Consider the following 11,527-nt stretch of genomic DNA (forward strand, 5'->3'; position numbering starts at 1 on the left):
TTATGTCTTTCTTAAAGTCCTGTATCATCATCTTGAGAAGTGATTTTAGATCTGAATCTTGCTTTTCCTGTGTGATGGTGTGTCTAGGACTTGCTATGGTGAGAGAATTGGGTTCTGATGATGTCAAGTAACCTTGGGTTCTGTTGTTTATTTCCTTATGCTTGCCCCACATCATTTGGTTATCTCTAGTGCTACCTGCCCTTGCTAAATCTGACTGGAGCCTGTCCTTCCTGCGATCCTGGTTGTGTCAGAACTCCTCAGAGTCAAGCTGTCTCTGTGATCCTGCGATTCTGGGATCCTGTGATCCTGGGCTTGTTAGAGCACCTGGGAGTACAGCTTCCTCTGGGTGTTTTGGGAGTGGCTGCAGAGTTTGTGCCCAAGGGTCTGCTCAGGGTACCAGCCCATACAAACCAGAAAGAACCTGAGCCACTGGGCTGGCAGAGTTCCTGTGTGCCTGAGTCCTGCTGGTCCCAATTACTCCCAGTATTGGGACAGATGTTAGGTCCTCCTCACCTCTGATCCTGAGCATATTAGAATGCCCAGGAGTGGAGCTTCCTCTGGGTTTTGTGGGACTGGCTGCAGAGCTTGTGCCCAAGGTCTGCTCAGGACACCAGCCCAAACAGACCAGAAGGCAAGAAATCTTGTTTATACATTCCTGCACTCATATTTTCTGAGTTCTTTCCCACAGCCTTAAGGTATGTCCCGAAGGTCACAGCAATACCATTTTGCTTGGGAACATAATGCCGTTTCTAATATCATGGAGTCATTAACCTTGGCTGGGAAAGCATTCCCTGATAACCTTGTCAGGGAAAATATTCCCCAGAACATGAAAACTATGTACATTATTATGCAAACAAACCTTATGCCTATAGCAACCATCCACATTCAGGTAGACCCACACCCTATTGGCTCTGTTTCATGGGTGGGAACCATGTAACACCACTCTTTCCTAAGACCTGGTATCCTGAGGCAGCATGGTCCCAGATGTCAACATGGCCTCAGGTAGCAGTGCAAGCCACTCAGATAAGTACAACCCCCAGTAGCAACATGGCCCTCAGACATCTACATGTGTCAGGTGATAGCCCAGACCACTGACATCTTCATGGCCCTTTTGCATGGCCCTTTGTGTAACTTAGGCCACAAACCTCAACACAGATCCCAGCTGCAGCCCAGGATCACACAGAGTCAGATGTGGCCCTTAGCAGGAGCTGGGGCCAGGACATCACCATGGCCTCAGGTGGCAGCACAAGTCTCTCAGATCAGTTTGGCCCTTGTGTCAGCATGTCCCTGGGACAACAAAATGGTCTCAGGCTGCAGCCCAGACCAGAGACATCCAAATGGCCCTAGTGGCAACAAAGGCAGCAAACGTCAACACAAACCTCAGCTGCAGCAGGCCTATGGCCTCAGGCGGTTGTGCAGGCCCTTCATATCTGCCTGAGAACATAGTTTTTAAAAAGGAATAAAAAGAGTAAACCGAACATTATGCTGCCTATAATCCTAACACCCAAGAGGTAGAAAAAGGAAGATACTGACTTTGAGCTCATTATCAGCTACATAGTAAGTAGGCCTGTTTCAACAGAGATCCTTTTTCACCAAAGGATTGTTATCTAGAATACTTTAACCTGATTTCTAATACATCGTGAATGTCACAGCCATTGTGTACTTGTTCACATGTTTTAAGCTGTCACAGATTCTTGTGTCCTGTATCCTTTCACATTTGCTATTCTGCCTGTTGGTGTAAATAGCTCCTCCCATGAGTTTCTCCTTTACCTTTTCTTCAACTTTGGTAAAGAAATCTCATTCTCTTTGAGGCGCTGATCCTCTAACATCTAACTTGCTAGAATCTTCATCAAAATGTCTCCACACACAAATCTGACCTTATTGTGCTATTTCCCTTCCAAGTGCAGGCAGTCCGAGGATAGAGAGAGATTCACCATGTAACTGAGACTTACTCTCTCTTCAGATTTCACCCATTATTTCCCTAGCTCATGCTTCCAGAATCTACTCAGGTGTGTACTAAAGTCATTGCTTTCAACCTTTAATTATTTTACATTTTACTTTATAAACTTGGCTGTGATGCTTTTCGGTTAGTGTCTTCATTGCTGATGCCCAGTCAATCCATTTTCTCATGATCAAAACATTATCCTCTCTGCTAAGTTTCATCTTAATAATCACATTTTTATTTTCAAGAATCCTAACTCTTTTCTATGAAAATGTGTTTTTATCCTCATTTTTGCATATTTTTTCAAGATATAATTTTTACTGTATTGTTTTATAATTTCATCAATAATATGTGTTTTGTTCAAACCTCTATACTCTCTCCTTCAACGCCTGCCAAGGCCCTCCCACCACACCTGCCTTGCCCCTACACACATACACAACTATGTGTGTACTCCTTTTAAACCCACTGAGTCTACTCAGCACTGCCAGTATGTGCAGAGTGTAGAGCCATGTACTAGAACATGGGAAGCTTCGCAGGGGCTACATCTCTAAGAAAACTGACACCTCTCTTCTGTAACAATCACCAACAGCCCTGCAGCCATGGGTAGGGTTTTTTTGACCCTTTCAAAATTTAACTCTTTAGTATTTTAAATATGCTTTCTCTATTTTTGTTATATATTTATAACATATAACCAACTCTGAAGAATGAACTTAAGAATGGTCTTAATCAGAACTCTAAAACAAAATTATAAACATGTAGAGCCATAACACACAATCATTCAAACACAAAAAGATTCAGGTCCAGGGCCCAAGGGTCAGTGGGGCCCAATAGAGCACATTCACGCTGTGAGAGGCATCTTCACCCAGTCTTCAGATTCAAATGCTCGTGTGTTCAGGAAACCTGACAGGCAGCCTGAGATGTTTTAGCAGCATCTCTGCTCTCTCTGCACACAGCTGCCATCACTGTGACTATACCCTAATTATCCTTTTATAAGGGCACCAATCACAGTGCATTAGGATCCACTCTTGTTCAACATGATACATCTCATCCTCGATGTAGCTGTGAAGACGGGGTTGCCAAATAAAGTCACCTTCACAGTATCAACAGCAAGAACTCTAGGATGTCTCTCAGGGACATGCCATTCATCCTACACACCATCTCAATACTGTCAATGTAAATGTCACGTGGCATCCACAGCATGGAAAATGCAAGTAGAGAGGAAGGGCTTTTTAAGGACCTGCACACAGGGTCACCTGTATGTCATGTCACTGGTGTGAATGCCTTTGTCTGTCTCACTGGACACTAACCTCTCATAGTAAAAGTCACAGAGATTAAAGCGACAGAGATGAAGAGCATTTTGGAAGACTCATAGCATTTTTTTTCTTCTCAGAAAACAACTCAGGAGAACATTCCAATCCAGGCACTTTGTCCTCTCTGGATAAAGATTTGCATACTTGTTTGTTCTCTAAGGCAGGTGACCCACCCATGGGACTGTGGCCCAGGCCATTTAATCTGAGAGTGACAATCACAATCCTAATAATAATCATCACTCTCTAGATCCTTACAGAGTGATTGACATCTATTATCTGCTTTGTAAACATCATTTAATCTGCCTTTCTGTGGTTTGAGAATCCAAGGATCCACTATGACTAAAGGCTTAGCCCTAGGGTGGTACCACTGAGAAGAGGAGAGAGATCTGGGAGGTATGAAACTGTCCCTGATGCACGCTGATTGCCATGGAGGCCTGTGATGAAAAGGGCAGGTATAAACCTACCCAAGAAAGGAGCAGGGGTGATCCCACCCATCATGTTCTTCTCTTCACTCCTGCCCAAGGCACAACTACATACACCCCACCATAAACTCCCACCATGTGCCACCCATAGCAGAAACCAGCTAGAAAACAGTCCACTTGAACTTTCCCTTTGAATTTGAATTTTTAGTGCTGCAAGTCAAGTGCACGTTAAAGTCTGCTTAAGTAGCCTGAGCTCCTTAAGCATTCCCTTACACTGACACAAGTTTGAATACCACAAGGCCTCAAAATTAGTCTTAACCCTTAAAATGTCATTGGTTCTTTTTCTACATGAAACATGAGGGAATTTTTTTTCCTTTTGTACTTTGAAGCACTGAGAATCAAATCCAGGCCCTTGGGTGCACTCTGTTGTAGAGTTACAATCCCACTCACGTGCGCTCTTCTGCCAAGTCATGGGTCCACCTTTGTTTATTTTTGTGTATCACTCCCATACACAGTGATGTTGTAGCCTTCTGTTGTTGTGTTTCTCCCCTTTATCACCATGAATTATGTAATAATTCATACAGGAAATAACCAAGACATGTATATCATATGCCAATTAGTTTTTCCTGAACTGTCTTTGGAGGTCAGTGTGAACTAGCCGTGAATACCCTGAGTCACTGTGGCTTCAAATTTTCAAACTGAAGGCAGCAAAGGGGGGTTGCTGTTGATGTTGTTGTTGTCCAAGAAACTAGCATCATTGAAATAATTAAGTAAATCAAACTCTAAAGTTATGATGACTAAAACTATAATCATAAATGAAAATTGCCTCCAGATGGAATTAAGATTGCCTCAGGCTGAAGAACTCGAACTTACCTTGGACTCTTTTTCCAAACTTGTCTTCATCATACCCCACTGGCAAAACTCTGCTTCAACTGATCATCCTTTCAAATGAGTGTGATTGCAGAATCGAGAATAAAAGACTAAAGTTTGCTCTGTGACCCAAATATCTAGGCAGCTTGGATTGGTTCTAGGGACAGATTTTGAATACTTTACTTAGAGGCCCATGTCCAAGGAGACCAGGCATATCTGCTACAAATCCAACCCAAATTTCTTCTAGATGAGCCTAGAAAGGCTTAAAGAATATCTTTAATATGTTGCATATTTTTTAAAAAATTAAAATTATGCTCCAGCCGGGAAAGTAGGTAGGCTAACTGCAGATCTTCAGCTCTCCTCTGTTTCTCCATGTCCAGTCACATAGCCTCACCCCCAGATTTGTAGCAGACAACTTGCTATAGCTTTCTCTCTGTGTCCATCTCCGGAGAGAACTCAGACAGATATCCTCAAACCTCTCTTAGCCCTCATCCCATTACAGCAGCCCCCAACTCCAGCAGGCATTCCTTGGAAACCTTCCACCAGCCAAGCCTGCCAGAGAAGCAAGCAGGCAGGCCTCTGCAGCAGGCAGGCCTCTGCAGCAGGCAGGCCTCTGCAGCAGGCAGGCCTCTGCAGCAGGCAGGCCTCTGCAGCAGGCAGGCCTCTGCAGCAGGTAGGCAAGCTCCAGATTCTCATGCTACTTCCTCTCCTCCAAGCCCAATCCCTGGTCTCATCCCCGGGGTTTGTAACAATCCCTCCTCTCATCCCCCAGGGAAGTGGGAGGGGGGGTTGTAACAATCCCTGGTCTCATGGGGGGATGGTTGTAACAATCCCTGGTCTCATCCCGGGGCTTGTAACACACTACCTGTCATAGCCTCTCTTCACTCTGTGTCTCCATTCCTCAAAGGCAAAGCAAATTCGGATGGAACACCCTGATTTCCTACCTCCTGTAGACCCACCCAGGGCCCCTCCTAACCCACACCCATTCCTAATTATCAGCTCGCAATTTACCTGGAACCCCCAGTGGGTACATCAATCAGAACCCCAGAAGAATTCCCTGCAAGGCAAACCACATCAATAACCCCTCTCAGAACCAGAGAGGGCAAGAACAACAACAAAATAAATAAATAAAAAGGAAAAATCACCCATCCAACAAAAACAAGACAAGGTATCAGAACTACAATTAATGTTCCTAAACCCAAATGCCTTGGTGCCAGCATAAAGGCCACATAGCTCCACTAGAGTCTAGCAGCCCTACCACGGTTGGCCCTATGAAATGAAATATAACTGAAGTACAAGATTTTAAAAAAACAAAATAGCCTTTATAGATGTCTTAAGTCCTTAAATATAAATTAGTAAATCCTTTCAAGAAACCTATGAAAACACAAGCAGTGAAACTAAATGAATAAAACTGAGGGAAATCTGGAAATTAAAAATTTAGGAACACAAACAGGGATACTAGAGGTAAGCCTCACCAATACAATACAAGAAATGGAGAGGTAATTTTGAGCATGGAAGACACAATAGAGAAATAAATGCCTTGTTCAAAGAAAACGTTAGATAAAAATAATTTGTGCCAGGCAGCGGTGGCACACATCTTTAATCCCAGTACTTGGGAGGCAGAAGCAGGCAGATTTCTGAGTTCGAGGCCAGCATGGTCTACAGAGTGAGTTCCAGGACAGCCAGGACAATACAGAGAAACCCTGTCTCAAAAAAACAATAAATTAATTAATTAATTACTTAATTAATTAATTAATAATTCAGAAACAAAACATCCAGGAAGTTTTGAACACTAAAAAAGACCAAATTTAAGAATAATAGGAATAGTGGAAGGAGAAGAAAACTAATTCAAAGGTACAAAAAATATTTTCAACAAAATCATAGAAGAAAAGTTCTAAAATTTATAGAACAAACACCAAATAGGAAAAAATAGAAAATAAACTATATACATTACACATAATAATCAAATGTTAAATATACAAAAACAGAAAGAAAGAAAGAAAGAAAGAAAGAAAGAAAGAAAGAAAGAAAGAAAGAGAGAGAGAGAGAGAAAGAAAGGAAGGAAGGAAGGAAGGAAGGAAGGAAGAAAGAAAGAAAGGAAGGAAGAAAGAAAGAAAGGAAGAAAAAAAGAGAATATTTACTAAATGGTGCAAGGGGGACCAAGGAATATATAAAGAAAGTCCTCTCAGAATAACTTCTAACTTCTCAGTGGAGATTCTAAAAGCCAGAAATGCCTGTATAGATATTCTGTAGGCTCTAAGAGACCACAGATGCCAGCATAGACCACTATATTCAGCAAAACTTTCAATCATAATAGATGGAGAAAATAGGACATTGCATGATAAAAGCAGATTTCAGCAATTTCTATCTATAAACCCAGCCATATAGAAGGTATGAGAAGGAAAACAGGGGTTAATAACACCCAAGAAAACACAAAGAATAAATAATGCCACACCAACAAATCAAAAGAAGGAACAAACACACACACAAACACACACACACACACACCACAACAAAATAACAGAAATCAACAAATATTGTTTGTTGATAGATATTTCCTGACATCAATGACCTCAATTCCCCTCGGTAAAAAGTCACAGCCTAATATAATGAACAAAAATAGGCCCATGCTTCTGCTCCATCCCAGGAACACACCTCAACATCACATGCTTCTGCTCCATCCCAGGAACACACCTCAACATCACATGCTTCTGCTCCATCCCAGGAACACACCTCAACATCAAGGATAGTACCACCTCCAGGTAAAAAGATGAAAACAGATATCCCAGGAAAATGGACCTAAAATTCAAGCTAGTATAGCCATTTTAGTATCTGACAAAAGAGTGTCAAACCAAAACTAATGGGAAGAGATAGGGAGGGAGGCTACATACTCATAAAAGGTGAAAGTTCACCCACATGACATTTTAGTTCTTAATATCTATGCTTCAAACACAGGGCACCCAAATTCATAAAAGAAATACAGCTTAAATCACATATTGACCTTCACACACTGATAGTGGTAGGCCTTAATACTGCATTCTCCCCAACAGACAAGTCATCCAGACAAAAACCAAATATAGAAATACTGGAGAAAACAGACATTATAAACCAAATGGCCCTAACCAATACTTACAGGATATTCCATGCCAGGAGCCATCTAGGAAAGGTTGAAGACTAGCAGGTGATCTTTCTGAGATGGTTTTACCATGGACTGTGAACTGAGATGAATAAGCCCTTGCAGGCAGTCAAGAAGGGGGGACATTTTTAGGATTTGATTCCTGCTATTGATTTGATTTCTGTCATTATTAAATTAAATTAAATTAATATATAATCCCTGGGAATTAGCCCATCCTATTTGGGCAGATTTTCTGCAGATCAATAAAGACATACTGTCTTATAGTGATGTTATACAAACAAATAGATGATTTCTTAATTCCTAATGATGATTCTATAAAAGTTTCTAAAATTATACTAGGAATTATGAAGCCCTTTATAATAGGACTGCCACTTACGCCCTCTCTGATGTTAAAACTGCAATTAGAACTCAAGCCAGTCTTCATGTGTCATGAATTAATTGCTTCTGAAATAGAAAGCAGGAATTTATAACTTAGAATACATTCTTTATGTAAAATAATTTACCTCTCAGTGGACAGCCTCTGACAAAATCCAACACCCCTTCATGATAAAGTATTAGAGAGTTCAGGGATACAAGGCACATTCCTAAACATAATAAAAGCAATATACAGCAAAGCCAATATCCAACATCAAACTAAACAGAGAGAAATTTAAAGCAACCCAAAGCTTCTCACTCCATAGCTATAGTACTATACATAGTACTATATCTATTCAATATAGTACTTAAAGTTCTAGCCACAGCAATTAAGATGACTAAAGGAGATCAAGGGGATACAAATTAGAAAAAAAGTCAAGTATTGTTATTTGCAAATGATATGATAGTATACATAAGCAACCCCAAAAATGCTACCAGTGAACTCCTACAGCTGATAAACATCTTCAGCAAGGTGGCTGGATACAAAATTAACTCAAAGAAATCAGTAGCCCTACATTGGCATGTAGAAGAATACAAATCAACCCATACTTATCACCCTGCACAAAACTCAACTTCAAATGAATCAGAGAACTCAATATTAAACCAGCTACACTGAGCCTGATAGAAGATGAAGTGAGGGACAGCCTTGAACTCATTGGCACAGAAAACTTTCTAGACAGAACCTCATTAGCACAGGCGCTAAGATCAATAATTAATAATGGGGACCACATGAAACTGAAAAATTTCTATATGCCAAAGGTCATGGTCATTCAGGTAAAGCAGCAACCTACTTAATGGGAAAAGATTTTACCAATCATACATGCAATGGATGGTTAGTGTCAAATATATATTTAAAATTTCAAAAACTAGATATCAAGGAAACCGATATTCCAATTTTAAGATGGGGTACAGATCTAAACAGTAAATTCTTAAAAGAGAAATCTCAAGTGGCTAAGAAACACTTAGAGACATTTTCAACATCCTTAGTCATCAGAGAACTACAAATCAAAACTATTTTTTATTTCATCTTACAACTGTCAGAATAACTAAGATTAATATAACAAATAATAGCTAACTCATGCTGGTAAGGATATGGAGTAAGTGCAACCACTCCCTGATTGCTGGTGAGACTGAAAATGTGTACAGATACTATGGAAGTCAGTGGAATGGTTCCTCAGCAAGATGGAAACCAATCTACATCAAAATCCGATTGCACCATTGTTAGGTATATACCCAAAGGAAGCTTCATCCTTCCACAGAGACACTTACTAAACCAAGTTCACAGCTGGTCTATGAGTAATAGCCAGAAATTTGGAATGACCTAGATTTCCCTCAACGGATGAACAAATAAAAAAATGTGGTATATTTACACAATGGAATATTACTCAACCACTGAAAAAATAAAATAATGAAATTCAAAGGTAAATGGATGGAAATAAAAAAAAAAAATCCATCCTGAGTGAGGTAACCCTGACCCAGAAAAGCAAAATACATTATGGATTCCGTTTCAGGTGGCTATTATTTGTTAATTCAATGATAACCAAGACAGAATCCATAGAAGCGCAGAGCTTACATACAGAGTAAGGGACTGAAAAGTGAGGGAAGAATAGTTAAATCTCCCTAGGAAAGAGAAATAAAATAAATGATTATGTATGGATAGTGGTACTAGAATGGGAAAATCAAGTGGAGAGGGACAGAAAAGGGGAGATAAGGGAGAGAATAAGGGGAGAGACAGCTAAAATTAAGGGCCATTTGAGGGATAGTGTGGAAATTTAATACAGTAGAAAAGTCCTAAAATACATACATACATGAAGGTAATATTAAAAAATTGCCACGTAATGGGGAGACAGAACCCAACTGGACATCTCTTGTTATCAAGTGTAACATCCAGTCCTGAGATTGGGTTACAGCTAATTAAGTTTTTTGCCAAAGGAGTCCCATCAGAACCCCCAAATAACCTTGCATCAGAACCCCCAAATAACCTAGGCTGTTGCCCAGACTATATAGGTTGTTCTCCACAAACTGACAGCAAGGTCCCACTGCCAAAGACAACGCCTACACATCTCCTTAAATAGGGAAAAGTCAAGCTCCTGCCTATATAGAGCCTTCACTCACTATGTTCTATTCTTTGGGGTATATAGGAAGGTATTCTGCATGATACCAAAGGAGAAATGCAAACACCAATCCGGCTACAAACCTTTTGATCTACAATGGTGCCCTGCCTACAAGATATGCTAGTGCAATGATGGCACAGCACTTATTGGAGTAACCAACCAATCTCTGAGTTGACATGAAGCTACTCCACAAGATAGAGCCCATACCTGACACTGCCCGGGTGGCCTGAGAGGGTCCCTGAGACAGCCCAGGGACCTACGGTAAAACCAAATACTACTGTTCTAAAACACTGTAGTAATAAAATGACTCCTCATGGCTTTCTGCTATACTCCTTGATCATCGCCTTGTTGAGCAATCAACAGAGACGCTTCCTCCTGCAGCAGATGGGAACCAATACAGAAACCTACAGCCAGACAACATGCAGTGAATGAGACAGTTTGGAACATTCAGACTTAAACAGAATGTCTCCATCAAATCCCTCCTCCTCAGAGCTAAGGGAACCTTGCAGAAGAGGGGACAGAAAAAGTGTAAGAGCCAGGGAGGGTAGAGGACACCAAGGAAGCAAGGCCTTCTACATCAACAGAATAGAGGCACGTATGAACTCAGAGACTGAGGCAACATGCACAAGACTGAAAGATTTGTACCAGATGGAGCCCTAGAACTAAAGACAGAAGCGATCACATGCCCTTATCCCTAACCCATCTCTAACCCTATATCCAGATAACCACTGGCAAATGAAAATTTTGTTTTCTCCAAGGGAGTCTCACTGGGGAAATGAATTACTCTTAAGGGAAGGCCGCATGCGCAGTAGTAGATGGCCAGCAGAAGAGGAACTCGGCAGCGTCTTTGGAGCCCCTTGCCTCATAATGTTAAGTCACAGCTTCGCTTTCCTTTTCCTTTCTCTTCTTTTCTTTCCTTCTCTTCTTCTATTTCTTCCTTTCTTTCTTCTTTTTTTAATCTTATCTTATTTTTTTATTTTATTTCTATATTTTTCTTCTCTCCTTTTTAACCTATAGTGTGTGTGTGTGTGTGTGTGTGTGTGTTGGCTCCTAGTTTAGCGTTTTTATGGAATTCCTTAGTATATGAAAAAGTGGGTCTCTGTAACTCCGTTTCTTGTTACCTTTTCTTGGGATCATTTTCCTTTGGTTTGTTGGTTTTGTCCCATTCTAATGTGTTAGTTTTCACTTAATCTTATTTTGGTTTATTTTATTATTATCCCTTAAAAGCCTGCTTGTTTTCTAATGAGAGACAGAAAGGGATAGGAGGAGAAGAATTCAGATGAGTAGAACAAGGGGAAACCATAATCAGGATTTATTAT

Source organism: Mastomys coucha, unplaced genomic scaffold (assembly GCF_008632895.1).
Source record: "Mastomys coucha isolate ucsf_1 unplaced genomic scaffold, UCSF_Mcou_1 pScaffold16, whole genome shotgun sequence".
NCBI classification, from domain to species: Eukaryota; Metazoa; Chordata; class Mammalia; order Rodentia; family Muridae; genus Mastomys; species Mastomys coucha.